The sequence below is a fragment of the Pavona decussata genome, unplaced genomic scaffold, assembly GCF_977016875.1.
Source record: "Pavona decussata unplaced genomic scaffold, jaPavDecu1.1 SCAFFOLD_44, whole genome shotgun sequence".
In the NCBI taxonomy this organism is placed as follows: Eukaryota; Metazoa; Cnidaria; class Anthozoa; order Scleractinia; family Agariciidae; genus Pavona; species Pavona decussata.
In genome coordinates, this window is record NW_028145466.1 from 164,564 (window position 1) to 183,716 (window position 19,153).

At 36.9% G+C, this 19,153-nt stretch overlaps 1 protein-coding gene across 7 annotated transcripts in view; it reads right to left on the minus strand.

The window, feature by feature from the left end:
* LOC146482682 (nitric oxide synthase, salivary gland-like) overlaps positions 1 to 19,153 on the minus strand; it is an 83,632-nt gene that overhangs the window by 48,681 nt on the left and 15,798 nt on the right. Inside the window, exon 1 of one of the 7 annotated variants that reach the window (XM_085106748.1) lies at positions 18,819 to 18,946. The exons of 4 other annotated variants lie outside the window; for them this stretch is intronic. The gene's annotated coding sequence lies outside the window, so the exon portion shown is untranslated. Of the gene's footprint in view, positions 1 to 3,469; positions 3,627 to 8,837; positions 8,895 to 18,818; positions 18,947 to 19,153 lie in introns of those variants that run through there. 2 more of the 7 variants (XM_085106750.1, XM_085106747.1) reach the window with 2 other exon arrangements.

Below are 19,153 nucleotides of genomic sequence, written 5' to 3' on the forward strand. Positions count from 1 at the left end.
GCCATCTCACAGGATTTGACAGGGGTCACGAAAATGAGTGAATAAAATGAATGAATTTTTAAGAATCTTAACGTTATTTTCTTATATGGTAGTGTCTATTTATAACTTAGATAAAATTTGCAACTCAGTCCCCTGTTCAACCTCAAAGTGGAAAATAGCATAAACGTTTTGAAACTATTAAATCTCGGCATTCTGGTCACAAGATCCACAACTTACTACCGCCAAAGCACGAAACGCCCTAAAATTTAAGAAGTAAACGTACTTTTAATATCCTCCGGGACCTACACCAATCGTTCTAACCAGGAGCTATTTTTAGAAGTTATATTTGCTTACATTATATCATAACAATAATATTAAATACTGGATCATTGTATAATGCAATTCCAGGGTTTTGATTGGCTTAGTGGCCATGGTATTTGAGCCATTATATCATGCCCGAGAAGTAGCGACCATAAAATGTTTTCTGGTTGCACTTGAAAAGGAAATCAGCAAGGCCTACCAATATTCCTTGATTGTTTTTAATAAAACAATTATTCCACTCGCGCTTGTTGGATCTGAGATGATTATAGCCAACTTGGCGCTACGCGCCTCGTTGGCTATCTATTATCTCATATCCAACGCGCGCTCGTGGAATAATTGTTAATTATACTATTTTTATAGCCCATTTTTCACGTGAATGAGCAAACGCGCTTTACATCAAGTACTTAATTAAAAACCATCAAAAAGGCTACTAAGAAAACAAAAAAGCTGTAAACGCAGATTAAAAAACACTAAAAACACAATAACCTTAATGATACATATCATATCAGAAATACTATCAAAAAAACAAAGTCAAAAATTGTCTCGCTTATTATAAAAGTACCAATTCAAAAAATTTTGTTTCAAAGAATCTTTTAAAAGCATTAACAGATCTAGCATTTCTAACCTCAACAGGAAGTGAGTTCCATAACTGTGCCGGAAGTTTTCTTTTTCTAACCACTGCTCCCGCAAGCACCGCGCGCTACCAGGGGGTCCTGCGGGCCCTTTCCATTTGACCAAACCGGTTTAACCGGTTGAAATGGAAATGGTAAGCGCGAATCAAACGGAAATTTTCCGGAGCAAACGGGCGACTTTTTCCATTCCAACCGGCTGGAACGAAAATTACCGTTCCATTTGCACAGAATTTCCATTTCCACTTTGTTTAGCCTGCGTACAGACGTCTCGTATTTGTGACACTTCTGAGTGCAACAAAGGAAGTATGAGACGTCTGCACGCAGGCTAATTTAGTTGACTTCCTGCGCCATCACGTACGTTATTCGATCAACCAGTGAGATTGCAAGTTTGGAACGAATGGTAAAAAAAGTCTTTCCATTTTGACACTTCCGAGTGCAACAAAGGAAATACGAGACGTCTGCCCGCAGACTAACTTTGTTGACTTCTTGTGCCATCACGTACGTTTTTCGATCAACCAATAAGATTGCAAGTTTGAAATGAATGGTCAAAAAGTCTTTCCGTTTGACACGGAAATTTTCAGAAATTTCCAAACGAACATTTTGGCTAAATGGAAAGCATCCGAGACGTCCTCTCGACGCTCACATTTTTAAAAACAAAATTCACCTGATCTTTTAAATATTTCACGTCGAATTTGCATTTCAGACGCCCACTACGTGCCTCACCTACAGGAATGGACTACATGGGTTTGCCCTATCAGGGTTGCCACTTATCACGACAATAAAAGTTCCCTGACTTTTCCCTCACTTTTTCTCTGACCACAAACCAGTTTTCAAGGACACAGAAGACAAATTCTTTGGCAAATAAGCCAGCAATGGAGCCACAGAAATCAACTCCTCTTGTAAATGTCTTTTGAAATAACATTACCTTTACCAACTAGGAAATCCTCTCCCAAACCTGGTGGCCAGCCAAAACTAAAATATCCTGACTGACTTTTCACTGACTTTACGGTAGAATTTAGTATTTCCCTGGCTTGATACAGAATTACCTGACGCTTTCCTTACCTTGAAAAAAAATTGTTTTCCCCTGACTTTTCCCAACTCCGCTAATATACAAGCACCATATTTGTGCCCCATGTTACACATTACGGTGCGTAGAATGTTAGCTTGTTCATTCATCCTGTCAAAAACTGCTCTACTCTCTTCACATTCGAAATACTCCATATCATGGAGAATTTTCAGCTTTTTGGTCACAAATTTGAAATTTAGCTATAGCTGTAACTTTATTACCAATCGAATGATATCAAGTGAATTTTTAACGCAAAACATACCAGGAACGTATCATTATCTTTCTCTTTAAGAATACTGACAGATGCGAAAAAGTCAATCAAACTGATTCACATCGACAGCTAGTTAGTGAAGCAAATGGGGAAGAAAGCCGAATATTTTTATCGTGGATCCCACTTCTCTGCAAAACGTGCCTTGCATTTAGTTTTAAAAACGCTATGACAGCAGACAAGCATTCCACTTAAAAGTTCAAAGTTATTTTCAACATGAGAGCAGCTTTTAAGTGACGTTGTGCATTGGAAAGGTGATTCTAGTTATGAAATTCTGGCTGAGATATTACTTAATAAATGAACGCTACTGAGTAGTGCTTTCCTGTGGTGCTGTTTATTATGCTGTACAAGTTGGTTCAAACTTTGGAGTCCATTGATAAAATCACAAAGTGTGATAAACAGCACCACGGGAAAGGACTGCTGAGTACTAGCTTTCATTTGAATGGTGACATTTTAGGATTTCATCCAGACTCAAAAGTTAGAACCATCTTTTACAGCAAAACAAACAAAAGCACAGGAAAGTACTGCTCAGTAGCTTTCATTTGAATGGTCACAGTTGAGGATTTCATCCACAGTTTCAAAAGTTATAACCACCTTGTACAGTATAATAAACAGAACCACAAGAAAGTACTGCTCAGTAGCTTTTATTTGAATTTTAGGATTTCATAAGCAAACTCAACATGTAATACAACTCAACATCTTCGATTTAAATGGGAAAACATCCACAGATTTAAAAGGTCAAACCATCTTGTGCAGTATGATAAGCACCACCACAACAGAAAAAATAAACTGCTCAAGATAATTAATTCACATGGCCAATCTTCGGGATTCCACTCAGACTCAGATTTTTGAAAACACATAAACCAAGCTTTGGTTGTCAAAAGCTTAAAGGTTTTAAAAAAAGAAATCTGTCTCAAGTGCCTAAAATTAAAACGGTAGGCTGGACTTTCAGGTTATAATCTCAAAGGAGGTCGGTTTACAGAGGCGTAAATGAGACTGAGACAAAATTCGGTGTATTCAAAATATTCCAACAAAACAGCTGCCCTTCTTATGACAGTTTCTCGGATACTTTGACGCATATAAAACCAAAACCGTGACTTGAACGTGGTGAATTTTTTAAAACTCAGCTTGCTGTTTTCGTTGCAAGACAGTAAAACAAAACAAAATAAGACATAATAATAAAAAACTGGTTGTCTCACTTACCAATCTCACTGACTGTAAACGGCGGAAATTCAATGGGATCTATCAGCGTTTAAAACTCACAGCTTTACTTTGCTTTCCCAGACACTTTGAACAGAGAGCAGTGAAATACGACCAACTCGGATTATATAGAAGTCATTCCTGGCTATCACAAACCGATGACACGATTTACACAAAGCTAATTAAAATTTAACACTTGTGTGAGCGGGGGAAAGGAAAACAAATCGCGGTAAATCTGTCACATAAATAAATCAAAATGAAGCTAATAACAAATGTCACACCCGGGAAATTATTGCATTCTTTAAAGATTTTGTAGGATAAATAGCACTCCCAACCTTTAGCTTTTCTCGATGCTGCTTTGAATTTTAACGGGACAATGACGGAATAACAAGGTTTGGGTTTGATAACAGTAAACTTCCAAATGCTATTTTTACAATCGATGTCAAAACTCCCATTTTTTTTCTTCTAATAGCTAACTGAATTTTCATTCTTCCAACGAAGAATTACTCCATTAGTCTCTAACCTCCTGGAATTATTTTATTCTAAGGCCACAAAATTTTCATTATTGATTTTCCTCTTCATTTACGTGAGGTGAATATATATGGCGTAGAGAAACCATTTGGTTCTATTCATTCCAAGTTAATTAAGATTGTTGAATTTAAAATTCGACAAAGGGATGATATCTTTCTACCAGAAGGTATTTTGTGATTTTCAAAAAAACTTCACTCAGTAAAGGTACGGACCCCATTTCGAAGAAAATATTTTCAGTTGTGTAATTCACATGTAAATGTGCCCAGATTGAACGTTTTCACGTTTTGTGTCTGTGGACAAAATCCTGATTTGTTGGGACCAAGTAATTCGAATATACTGAGTATTACTTTCCTGTGGTGATATTTGTTACGCTGTACCGACATGGTGGTGTTATATTTTGAATACCTGTGTGTAACTATACAATCACGTCAAATAAATTATAAGGCTACTGAAAAGTTATTTCATGTGGCAAAGTTTGTGATGCTGTACAAGGTGATTCAGTCCTGTGTCATTAAAAATGAAACGTTTAAAAGATAGCTTCTTAATAGTTATCCTTTCTTGTCTTTTTCTAATTTTTTTTTTTTTGTTGGTTTAGTTGTGGTCGGTTAGTTTTCGTGTTTTTCGAAACCGGGCGTTTAAAACTTCTTTGATCTTTGGCATTGCTTATGTTATAAGGCACCTTTTCCTTTCTACACCTGCTAATCAAACACATGCCGCAAAATAAGCTGTCGGTAACAGGCAAAACCGCAAAAGTAGACCGATAAGAACATTTCCCTATCAATAAAGAAAGATGGGAAATTTTACGCTCAATAAGGAGATGAAAAGGATGAAATAGTCATTATGTCACGAGCGTGAAAAAAAAAATAATAATAATAATAAAAATTCTGATTCACCGACCGGATACTCTAACTACCAAACCACTCAGATTTTTGCGACATGATTTTTTTTATCTGTAGAGAGAATAAATTAAAAAAAAAATCTATTCGAACTTTTACACAGAATTGTTGAAACCATTACTAAGAAAGAAATTTCTTCGCTTTGGAATTGAACAACATAGTGATTGTTAATACTGCGGAGAAAAAGGGTGCATTGAGCGCACATTTGCGAGTCTTCGGTTGCTTTGACACAATCTTTCAAACAAGGTGGTTGTACTCTACGAATGACTGTAATTATAGACCTTCAATATGAGAATTGTTGTTTTTTATATCTTCAAGTGCATCTTTTAATAGAACTTTGGTGAAAAATCTCAATCGCACATTACCATTTATGAAATTTTACGTTCACTCATCGGTGAAAACTTGACATAAACATGATAAAAAATTACATCTCTCTCATTTGCATGCTCATAGCCCTATCACTTGATCCTTTCACTAGCCGCTTAACCCAAATTTATAGCCGCAAGTTTTATTATCTCTGCGCTTTACACGCTGTTTACTTTTCAGCACGAAATGACAACAGTTCAATACCCTTTTCGGAAAAGATATGTTACACATGGTTGAAAATGTCAATATTTGTTAGATATAAATCTCCTGAAACCAAAACTCTTTGTCTAGTGTATTGTACGATGTAGCGCCTTTGTTTGACAGTTTTTCAGTCGACATCAGACACCGGAGGAAAACAGATTAACTGTTTGGATAATTTATCAGAGTGACCTTGCAAAAATCATTACCCTTCCTCTTTATTCTAACATGAATCACGCATTGAATCAGTGAATTTCCATTGTTTCCTGTCATTAAAATACACAGTCTTATGAAACATTTATAAGGCTAAAAAAAATTATAAAAATGTTCTTAAAAGGAAATACCTAACGTTTTCAACTATTTAGTCAGTGCTTTTTTGTAACCAATGTCGATGAAGATCAGGGTTGTTCCCAACCTCGTTCCCAGGTCTCTCCTCTTCACGTACAGGAGAGACCCTGGGAACGAGGCTGGGTTGCTCCCAGACACAACTCAGGATCGCGGGTAACAGCAACAAACTGGTTTATTTCCACAACGTTGATTCCTCAAATTACAGCATAAAGCTTCTTCGCATTTACACCTCTCTGTACGGACGAACTCTCACTCTTATATACGTACACTTCAAGGCTCTAGAAATTTCTCTAAAGAACTAAATTTAGTGATGTTACACGGTTTCTAAACCAGGGTAATCCGAGAAAGTCTTGGATTCCGGATTCTTTGTAGTGGATTCGGGATTCCACTGTCTGGATTCCGATTCGAAAAAAAGCTGGATTCCAATTTTACTTAGTTTCTGGTGTCAACCATTTTCTTTACATACTTTTTTCTTTACAAACTTTTTCAATGGCGGACTTTGCTGTTAAAGTGCGTCTTTCAATTGCTTCGGTTGTTGTATTGAAGTGTACATTTTTTATCCAAAACAAATAATGCGTACCTGCAAAGATGAGCAGTCTGTGAAGATCACTGATACGACGTCTGATTGATGAGGCAGGCCATTCTTGCTCCAATAACTGCTCCAACAATAACAAGAAACCAAATATTGCAAACAACAGCTTTTGGTGTTCACACGTAATTTACCTCCAAAATTCTTTACTTTTTCCATGAACACATTCTCTTATCGTCATCTCTTGAGTTCTAATTGAATATACTACGACGCAAAATTGTCCACGGAAATGTACCATGGAAGCAACTTACAACTCCTCGGTAAATAGCTGAAAATATTCATCTTTTTCTTTAATTTGCTTTATGGAAATTTTTACTTTCTACTGAAACCAAAACCAGAAACACTGAAACAGAATTAACCTTAAGAAATACAAAAACCACCAACTTCAAATCGCTATTTAACGTGGCAAATGTAACTCCAATTTATGACAAAGACAAGTCCAATTTCCTTAAATAAAGAATGATTTCTCTTTCATCTCTTGATTCTCCCTTTTGCCATTTATTATTAACTGATGACTTAGCACGCAACGCGCGAATTCAATTGGTCTCAGTAGAGAAAATCTCTCCCGAAAATGAGCGATTTACGACGATTGTAATACTCCAGCATCGAGAAGTGTGAATATGCTTTGTTGTGTTAACTCATAAAATAATGTTATCATTTATGAGTGGCAGTAAGTCTTCACAGCAACTGGGAGTGGAATTTCTTTTTCTGGGAAAAGAACATGCTACTTACAACGCTTAAAATTCTTTCTTTTGTACAATGATGTCCTTCCCTCTTACTCTCTGACCACCTGGAACGATTTTAAGCATCAAGAATTGAAAACCTGCAGAGGACTTTAACTTATCAAAAACAAGCCATCACAAGAAACAGATGCGAAATATTTTGTGCAAGCTGAAAAAGTCCCAGGCCGCCAATGAGTGTTCTTATGGAGTGCCTGCACAATGTCATTGTCAGCGCCTTTGCCTTGATGGAAAACTGAATCAGAAACAGTTTTCGATCACAAGACATATAATACTAAATGTTAAGATAACTCTCTTCGCATTACGTTTTGTTCACATTTTCTGCTTCTGCATTTTGATTCTATATTTCTACGAGTATTGCATCATGATAAACTTGGCTAGTCGTAGCCAGCCGACAACGGAGACTTTGCACAAGGCCAGGCTAGCAGCGGCAGAACTGCAGCTGTTAATCTGGAGAAGAAACTTTTTAAAAATATTTAAAAATATTCATATAATATACATGAAATACGTCAAGTTGAAACGAACAGGAAAAGGTCTCAAATAGAAGAAAGATCCTCGCAGTTACTACGCAACTTAAGCAGTTGCGAAAAGAAAGCCTGAAAAATATTCAGGCTTGAACGGGATTCGAACCTTGATCTCTCCGATGCCGGTGCAATGCTTTACCAACTGAGCTATCAAGCCAACTGGGAGCTGGTCATATTTTGAGTTCATAATATACGCGTGAAGGATGAATAAATAAATGTAAATATATGAAACATATATTTGAACTGCGGATGAAAGGTCAAGTATAGAAGAAAAGATCCTCGCAGTTGCGAAAAGAAAGCCTGAAAAAAGGCCAACTGAGAGCTGGTCATATTGTGAGTTCGTAATATACCCGTGAAGGGTGAATAAATAAATGTAATATATGAAACATATATTTGAACTGCGGATGAAAGATCAAACAGAAGAGAGATCCTCGCAGTTACTACGCAACTTAAGCAGTTGCGAAAAGAAAGCCTGAAAAATATTCAGGCTTGAACGGGATTCGAACCTTGACCTCTCCGATGCCGGTGCAGTGCTTTACCAACTGAGCTATCAAGCCAACTGGGAGCTGGTCATATTGTGAGTTCATAATATACGCGTGAAGGATGAATAAATAAATGTAAATATATGAAACATATATTTGAACTGCGGATGAAAGATCAAGTATAGCGGAAGAAAAGATCCTCGCAGTTGCGAAAAAGAAAGCCTGAAAAAAGGCCAACTGGGAGCTGGTCATATTGTGAGTTCGTAATATACCCGTGAAGGATGAATAAATAAATGTAACTATATGAAACATATATTTGAACTGCGGATGAAAGATCAAGTATAGAAGGAACGATCCTCGCAGCTGCGACAAGAAAGCCTGAAATTCAGGCTTGCACGGGATTCGAACCCATGACCTCTGCGATGCCGGTGCAGTGCTCTACCACAGATGAATTTATAAAATTTGAGGAGTTGAACGCACTAGTATAATCTTTGATTACTGTTTGTAATAAAACGAATACAGTCAACTCCCTTTACTTCGGACACCCTCGCGGCCGCGAGTTAGTGTCCTTAATAGCGAGATTCTGTAATAGCGGGAGCCTTGGTTGTAAAATAAAACATAGATATATATAAACCTGATGGAATAGAACTGTTTACGTTTATGACGTAGTCAACGTTAGTCTTTTCCTTATACTGACCTGTAAAGACGATTTTTCTTATCGTAACATCACTGGATCAATATCCTCAGCGCAATGTTCAGAATGTTATGTTCTATCTTTTAGCTAGCTACACAACATCTGCCCAATTAATAGACAGATTTCTAAGGAAATGACAAAGATTTTTTAATCAAGTTGTGTAATTAAAACATGCCTTCTGCTATTGTTAATCTCTTAGAGATTTTCAAGATTTGGAAACGAGAACAAGTTTATAAAGAAAAACTTAGTTCCATTTGATCTTATTCAAGTAAATAAGGGAAGTCAATTGACATTTCCAGAAATGTGACATCTATCTTCTTATCATGTACCGGTCGTTTATCCAAACCGATGTACCTTTGCTGATGATTAAAATCTATTTAAGTTGTTTTAGATGCACACTTATATATAAGTGTATTAGTTGTTGTTGCAAATACGAATTGGTCGCTTTGACAAGCGGAAGAGGACTTAGGACGAATTTTCTCAATATCCTCCGCGCAATTCGGGTTATATGTTCCAACGAGCGTACTTTAGCCAAGCACGCTACATTTTTACAACAGTCATACAATATAAATTAATTACATACATCAAAATTTAAATTATAGTATAAGGAAGATTTAGATTATAAGCACACCACAAAGTTTTTAATCTATCAAGCTGTGTAATTAAATCATACCTTCCGGACGCCTGTATCGCTCAGTGGACGAAAGAAAAGACGTGGCGCCTTTTACCAGCTTTAATAACCTTAAACAACGCAATTCATATCTTTGCACGTATTTAAAATAACGATTTAATACGCTATATTCAAGTTCTAGATAGAACTTTGGCAAGACTTTATCGTAAAACAAAACCAAAACTCAAACCGTTTTTCTTTTGTATTGTTGTTTTTTCTTTTTTTTTTCTATTTACCCGGCCAATCGAACGTAATTTCAGTCGAGCTCAATCGATCTCAATCCTAGGATCGAATCCAATTGAGTTTAGTCATCAAACCAGCAAGCTCTGTCGACAATTCAGTTCCATTACCGAACTCCATTGAACTCAGTTCACCGGATTAAGCTTAATTGAGCACGATTTTCGAACTCAATCCATCGGATCAACTTCGATTAGTTCTATCAGTTGGGCAACCGAACTCATAGAAATTTTCGTTGTTTGGTTGCGTTCGATTAATCAACACAATCGAACTCAATCGATGGATTGAGTTCGATTGTCGAACGTTCGATTGGCTACGCCTGGCGTACTCGCCGCCATTACGCTTGCGAACCCAGGCTGAGTTTGAAGACACCAGAAGCTAGAGTTAACTCGGAGTAACGATTAGCTAGACGTCGAAATATTATAACCGGCTGTTAGGTAGTCTTCTTTAATGTCATCTCTTATCTCTTAAATGGAGATTTTCCGCAACCTGGAATCTGAATTCCATTTGGTTGGATTCCGGATCCCTAGTTCTAGGGATTCCAGATTCCAGAGCCAAAAATTTCCTGGATTCTGGACTCCGAATTACCTTTCGTAAGAAATACAACGTTCCAGAATGTTCTTACAGTTGACGGCTGAATGACTTCCGGTTCTAGACTGTTCTATAGAAAGTTCTGGAAGTTTACCTCAGACAATTTTTCGTAATATCACCCTGAACAGTCGAAAAGGTTAGGTGTTTCCTTTTTAAGAACATTTTATTAGTTGTCTAGCTTTCACGATTTTTCCTAATTTTACTAACGAAAACTGTTTACAATATATAGTTTGTTTCTTTCTTTTAGTAAATATAGTTATATAAATGCGTTATAATACAGTTATGCACTGATATAGCTCTATATACACAGTGATAGTTTTATATGTGCATACACATTCATACAATTGATTTCTTTTTCACGACATGACTTCTGGGTTCAAATCATTTACAGTTAAAAAGAAGAAAAATGATGATGATCGCCCAGAGTGGAAACGTTTCTTTGATGCTGCTTTGGAACTTCGACGAGGCAAACAATTTTAGTAGTTAAAGAGGTTGATATGGTCCGTAGAGAAGATTATATGGGTCACGTGATCAAAATAGACCAATCAGACGACCGGATTTTCACATTCTATTCCACGCCATCTTGGATACCGCCAAGGACGCTCTCTTTTCTCACATTACTTAGCTTTTAATAACCGCACGAGGGCTCCACGAACCACATCTCGTGTTACGGTTTAGTTTTATCTATCAGAAAGTGTCAAATATGTTATGAAAAAAAAAAACATACGTTTCGGGTATATAACCCTTCTTCAGTGAGGAGAAAACCGTTGAAATATGTTCCGGACACACGCGCGCATATGAGCAATAGCGCAAGCATGCATTAAAAGTTACAACTCAAACAAACTAAAATTGATGTTAAGTCCATCCGGCTGAACAATTCTAAGTTGGAAAATCAACCTCATTTCACGGTGCTTGAGCTGGAGGTTTGTGCCATTGCAAAACTGCATACCCCGCACCTGGATATCTGAAATACTGTGACCCTTGGAGTCGAGATGTTGGGCCATTTTTGACACTTTGTGATAATTATTTTTATATCAATCCAATCCGAAAACATTTTCAAGCGTCATGCATCTCCAAGGAACTTTCCTTTTACCGTTCATTATCGTTTTATCTATCATGAGAGGTTTTTGGAGTTACCGGAATACAAAACGGCTCTTAAATAGACTTTTGTACACTATGCTAGCATTTTTTTCCAGCATTTAAGTGAGGCAAAAGCAATAAGCATTATTCGAGCATTTTAGTGACATTTTCTCGGAAAATTGATTCTTTTTTTAGAGAAAATAATTTTTTTTTAAGAGAAAGTGAAGACTTGTACTTGAAATTCAAAAAAAATTTCAAATGCTACCCTTAATACAGCCGAGTGGAGACTGAGGAGAAGTCAGGGTTTCAGAGTCAAAGCCTCAAAGGCGGCCATGTTTGTTTTCGCTGTGACCCTGTGATACCTTTGTTTGATAGTGTCAGCGTTAACATCCTATTAAAATCTCTGTATAATGAGCATTATCCGAGCATTTTAGTGACCATTTTGAGGTAGACCGAGCATTTTAGTGGGAAAAACGGAGCATTAAGGTGGAGCATTTTAGTGGAGAAACAAAAGCATAGTGTAAAAAAGCCTACTCATAAATTATCGTGTTTGACTGAAAGTTTGTAGACACGTCTTCCCGAATTTACCTAAAAAGAGAAATCTAACAGCTATTCCGCTTATTCTTATCCCCAAATACTATCAATCGAACGCGACCTAAAAATGTAGCACGTCATATTACAAATTGCCAACAAATTGACTACATCGTGATCACAGTACACAAATACGTTATCAAACGTTGATTATATTTGCCATAAAAATTTAATAGTAATGAGCGTGAAATTGTTGATAAAGGAACAAATTTATCACTCAATTGCAAAACCGTACAAGCCATTGCTTGCTGATGTTAAAATTTAGTCACGAAAATGCCGGCAATGCGTCAGCAAATTCGAATACAACAATTTGTTGAGTTAACTGTAGTGACAAAAACAACAAAGCTACAAAATCTGAATCCATTCCGACAACGAGGTGTTAACTTTGCCCTAAAATAGGGAATAGTGCTAGTTCCAAAACAGTCGATAAGGAAACAACCTTAAGACTTACACCTGAGACTCAACCACCACACACCATTGTTTACTTGAAGGAGAAAGTTGATCACAGAAATAGCATTTTACAATGGCAACATTTCTGATATTCCTACTTCATTTTGCATAACATATCCTCCGAGAACGAACTAATTTAATTCAAACCCGAAAACACTGTTGTCTTAATTTTAAGCAACTGATGGTTGGTGAAGGTCTGAGTCGAGTCTGTCACGAAACCACGTCACATTTCAAACTTGATACAGATCATCACCCAAAAACATCACTTATACTAAACTGTCTACGAAATAACCCGATGTTACAGCGACTATTCTCTGTCGGGAATAACGAACATCTGTCGAGCATCAACGAAAGCTCACGGAAAGAAACATAGGAAAATTATAGGAATGTGCCGACTTGGCACCGAGTGTTCGCAAAATCTCGTGGTTGCTACTACAACCATGAGATAAAAAGGAGGGCTTCGTCAATTCAATGCATTTGAACTTCCCTTACGCAAAAACAGTAGGCAAGACCATAACAGATGTGTCCTAAGTTATAGAAGTCATATATATATCGTGCTTCACTGACAGAATTCAATGTATTTGTGGAATCGACTCAACCTCAACTCGCATTGAGGGTATAACCTTGATCCATTAATGGCCGTTATTGAAACACGTTTGTATAGCTTATCGCAAGTTATCTCATGTATAGATAGATAGATCAGTAAATAGCCTTTATTTTCACTCCACCTGTGGGGTCGAGTATATAAATATAATATAAATATAATAATAAGTGGACGTAAAAATTAAAAGGCTACTGATCTCATAACGAAACTCATCACCAAACTTACTTATCAGATAATAAAGCTGGTATATGTAAAGTTATTTACATGCTAAAAACGTATGTTCAAATATATATAAAATCGCTATCTCTATGCCACGCAGTTGAAGCGAAGACAACGTTGAATTACTTGAAATGTTTAAAATAGTCTTTAGTTCTTAAATACGAATCATCCTTATAAAACTGTAACAGACATAACATGTTTCATGAAAAGGAATGTACAGTAAAATTCCAAAAACGACTTGTAATATTCTCTTAAAATTATTATGTGATGCTCGCAACGGGTCTCTCTGTGGCTCAGTGCTTTCCTTTGTCTCGTGCTGGCATGATACTGACAACCGCACATTTGTTAAATTTTTTACAATTTGTATCGTTTTATTACTTTTGAACTTTCCAGAAGATGTGGTTGTATTCAGCATGTTTCTATAAAAATCAAATTTAATCGACTTTCATGCTTTTAATTTCTGTTGTCAAAATAACATTTCGCGCACACATTACTGTTTGCTTTTGGGAACTTATTTAACCGAAATTTGAAACAAATGTGCTGTTACGATCCATTCAGTCTATTGTCAAGCTGACATAAATAGAACATTTATTTACACTGAATTCTGAAAACACTTTTAACGGGTCTACAGAGAGATAATTATTCAAGGATCTTTTTTATGCCGGCTTGTTTTACCTGAATTGATAAAGATTTTATTTACAGAGATTACTCGGTTTTAAAGGCGTAGAGTGCGTTTGTGAGTCGGTTTAATTTTATTCCTAAGAACTAAAAAGCTGTTATTTAACCATGCATTGTCCAAGAGAAAACTAAAAAAAAATGTTTAAGAAATGAAAACAATAAATAACAGCAAAGCAGAGTACTGCTCATGTCAACGGACACACTTAATTAAGGTTCTCGTCGACAAAATCAAAAGTTTTAACCACAATACAAGACTAGGCTGCGAAAAGGCAGTATTGGGAAAGTTTCACTTACGTTTTAAATGTTTTTAGAACCCAATGTAGCTTTCACGACGTCTTCAATGTTGCAGAACATACTAAATTAAAAACGAATACTTTGTGTTTAATGAGTAACTGAATCTTCCCACCAGGGGGGGGGGGGGGGGGACGGAAACTCGCCAAATGTTCGTATCCTGAGCATTGCCGAAAATAACGTCACTTCCGGTTGGAAAACGCAGCAACGTTGTACAACGGAGTCCCGATTGAGAGTGATTTCTTTGCTTTGTTCAATCGACATTGCCGTGGAACTAAATTATACTTTGGAAATTGAGAGTAATGCAGAGATATTGCTTCGAATTTTTCAGCAAAGATTTCGGCAATAGAGAGGGAAAATAGAAGATAGCTTCGCGTCATTTCACGTCAAAAAATTTCACATTCTCAAAACGACTGGTGTTCGAACTTTTGGCTCTACTGGCCCCTGATTCATTAAACATCAAGTAAAATGGCCTCTCCTGCGTGCAACATAATGGCAGAAACATCGACCGTCATAGTTTGCAGTGGTAACACTGGGAAGGTAATGAACTGACTGAAGATGTGCTTACTCGGTCCATGTGTTTGATATAAAAGACAACTCCTATCGTTTATTCGAGGTTAGCATTTGATTATTCTTCATTCCTTGTTGTTTCTAGTTATTTAAAACCTGTTATCAGCCGCTTTTGAAATTGTGCAATGAATTTGTTTTTGTCATTACAATATTTCAGCAACCTTTAAATGAGCTCAGGCCAGTAGTATATAACCAACAAATCTCTGCTAGGCGGAGTTGTTCTGTAAAACGGCAAGTCAGTTTTCGAATCATCTCTTCATTTCCCAGTAGTTGAATCATCAAGTTCCTTGAGGCACTGGACAAAAACGTGTAGCCATCATTCAAATGAAAGCTGTTAAAAGTGCTTTACAACGGTACTGTCTCTATAGCAATAGGGAGCTTTAGCAACGAATACGACGACTGCAATGAGAACGTTAACAAAGCCATAGTAAAAATGTAAAAGTAAACTTGGGTGCGGTCTCCAAGAATACAACTCCAGCAAATTTCACCTACATTTGATATTGAAAGTACGTTGGAATAACCGCGACGACGTTTGAAAAAAACGCGAATTCATTTTGATAGGTACGTTTTCGGTGCCGTAACTGTCGTCGTTGCTAAAGCTCCCTAATTCATTTAGAAATTAAACAGTTGAAAATTTGTTTTAGAATCTCGATCCTGAAAACCAATGGCTTTCTTACCTTTTTCCGTCGAATGATATTTCATAAAGTCAGTATTCTTTGCTGCTGAACCATGAACCATGGGCTCTTATGAGAATCTGTTTACTCGCAAAATCAGCTGCTTGGTACTGTTTAACGTAAAAATAACCCTTTGAGAGAGTTTTACAATATTTATAAACCCCGACTTGTGAATTACAACTTATTACCGAGGTATACAGTGTGTTAGGCCTATTACACTTACCGTTGAATCAATGTTAAGCCGCAGAGCGGGGAGGTCGAGAATCTGCGGGGAACCTGAGATTTTCTGTTCAAATTCCCTACTGCAAGATACTTCTGGATGGTCAAAAGATTCACTAAACATCTTTGAAAATTTGTTAGAAAGTCCACTAAAATGGTGTCTCAAATGAGGGCAAGTAATTGCTGTCAAAACTCCCAGCTTTGCTCGGCCTGCCGCTCTTTCCCCCCCCCCCCCCCCCCCTTGCGGCTCAATATTGATAGGTGCATAATTTATAAGTTGCATTCAGTCTGTTGAACAAAATCCAATAATTTGCTTTCTGTTCGACTTGCGAATTTTTATCAGGTTAATTATTATTTTTCTTAATGGTTTTATTCTTATGGGACCCTTCTGTAAATCGCTAGTTTTAGAGAAGTTGGCATCCCAGTCAATAAAGATTATTATCATTCATTCAGCTCAGAGTTAATAGTCTATAGAATAGTGTTGATTTTTGAATAGTAGGTTCATATACTGCGATCTTTGCTAACAGTTTTCTGCGTTCGAGCTGTGCTGAAGAGCCACCGATAAATTGGGTGTTAATTACGTGTATTCAAGGTCTCTATCAAATCCGGACTCGCTTTTGCACATAAAATGTCATAAAGCAATCAACGCAAAATGCAATAACATTTCAACGAAACTTGAAATGTAATCACGTTTCCAAAGAATACTGCAATAGCGCAAAATGTATAATATGAGAAGACAATAACGGTAGGTAATTAACAATTATTCCACGAGTGCGCGTTGGATATGAGATGATAGATGGCCAACGAGGCGCGTATAATCATCTCAAATCCAACAAGCGCGAGTGGAGTAATTGCTTTATTAAAAACAGTCAAGAAATATTGCTAGATCTTGCTGATTTCGCTTTGCAAGAACAACCAGAAGAAAATTCAATGGTGCCTATTTCTCGGGCATGGTATAATGCTCATATACCATGGCCGCTAAGCCAATCAAATCCGTCCCTGGAATTGCATTATACAATGATCCAGTTTTTAATCTGAATATACGGTATATATTTTTTCAGTCGGTGATACAGTCCAGTACTCGGAAAAAAGAAAATACTCCGAGTATGCCTGTGTTCCACGCTCAAAGAATAAATTATTGTTTACTCACCAGACTTAAAAACATAATCATCACATGTCTTTCTACATGCCTGATATTGTGAGCGAATTCTAGCATTAAGTACACACTGAGCACAGGGTATAATATAGATCAAAGAATTTTACACAAGGGCAGATGTTTTTAACAGTAATCCGAACAATACACCTTAAATTGTCGCTTTTATCTTGCCGCACTCAATTGTCGCAAAAAGAACAAATATGGCTAACTTTGGCGTGTGTTTTTTCAATTTTTCCATTTTCTTTTTCAATCAAAAACGACAAGGTTCTGAATCATTTTTCCAATAAGCAGGCAAAACGTGCTGTGTTTTACTCCAAAACGGAGGTATATATACATCGTTTAGACACAACCAAACACTTCACATGAGACGAACTAAATTGCAATTTGGGTCGACCTACAGTCAACTGTCGCCTTGCGGACACCTCACTATAACGGACACCTTAATTATACGAACGGCACCTAAATCCCCGGCAAAAATAAATTACAGACGTTTGACTGAAATAAATTCCCACTATTAAGGACACCAACTCGCGGTCCCGAGAGTGTCCGCAATAAAGGGAGTTGACTGTTGATGGGTAAAGCTTGACCATTGGGTCAAACGTCCAACATAATTGCTCGAACCAGATTCAGAGCAACAACAACGAATTCATGAAAAGATACCATAAAAAGATTCATGAAAAGATACCATACCTGACTGAATGACAAAGGGTGCGAGTGCCTGACGTGTATTCTATGACTGCATCTTTTGCAGGACCACAAACGTATGAGGTATTCGCTCCTGGCAGAACCTCTTAAAAATTGTTCGGAACGGTAGTTATAATCACATAAACTCTGGTATTGATAATGCAAATTTTGAACAAGAAGAAGATTTTATCAGCACGCGTCCGCTAAGTGGTCCTAAGTACCTATATATAATATCCATTTTTGTAACCGCACCGAAAGTGGGCGCTAAGTCTCAACAATCCCTCACCTACGCGGTCCCTGTTTAATACACCTTCTCTCCTTAAAGTCAGTTTTAATGAAAAATATCTGCAGACGAGGCCGTAGGCCGAGTTGGTTAAATAAGGCGATACTCAGCAAAATTTGAGTAGGATAATTGTTTTGTTATTTAACATATCGGACAAAAAAGCAAAGGTTTAAATGAATATGAATATATGAAACATATATTTGAACTGCGGATGAAAATTTAAAGAGAAGAAAGATCTTTGCAGTTACCAACTAAAGTAGGTGCGAAAAGAAAGCCTGAAAAAAAAAAAAAAAAAAAAGAATCAGGCTTGAACGAGACTCGATCCCATGAACTCTGCGATACAGGTGCATTGCTCTACCATGTAAGTGACCTATCTATCAAGGATCTATCAAGCAAACTGGGAGCTGGTCATATTGTGAGTTCGTAATATGCCCGTGAAGGATGAGTAAATGAATATAAATTTATGAAGCATATATTTGAATTGCGAGTGAAAGATTGCTTGCATTGCATTATGTCCAGAAATAACCTAACCCTGAATTTGGGTACTTCATATAAAACAAGCCTTTTTGTCGTTTTCATATGACTTCATGGTTGACGGAATTATGTGTGTTTTAGTGAGAATTATCTCTACTAACCTTGTTCTAACATTTTACCTTGAACGAGGCTAGTGAGGCTAATATGAATGCAGACAAAAGAATATTAAAATGTCAGCCATTTTTGCATAAGGACTATAGCTTTTTTTGTTCTTAGAAATACACATTTTACTCAAAAACCATCAGTAGTAGTTCGCGAGTCTCGATGAGTCTCGCGAGTCTCGATGTAAATCAAAACGTTTCGCTCTCCGAAAGATACGGAAAGATTAAAATCAAAATATTTCATATTGAAGGAGTTTCAAGAAAAATCTGAAATATTGGCTAGCCTTCACATGAAAAAGACAAAACAAAGAAAAGCATATAGTTAAGCAGGATACAAATGGAATCTTCCAACCTTTTTATCCTGCGGATTTGTCTTTGAGGTTGTTCCGAGTTTATACTTGTTAAGGCTGTTAGGCTTTTCTTCGTCTCTCTGGTTCGGTGGACAATATTACAAAACTAAAAGCTGTGCTGGTAATGAAATGCAGAAGTGTGTGACCTTGGTATTTTTCTGTTGATATTTACAGTTATATCTGCTTTCCATCGAGTTAGTAACGACAATATGTGATAAAAACTGTAAACTAAGATAACTTATCTGAGACTGGCGCCAAATATCAAAACCGGATTTGGAGGCGCGAAAAACATGTCACGTACAGTTTAGCATTTCCTCCTACATGTAAGCATGTTTCA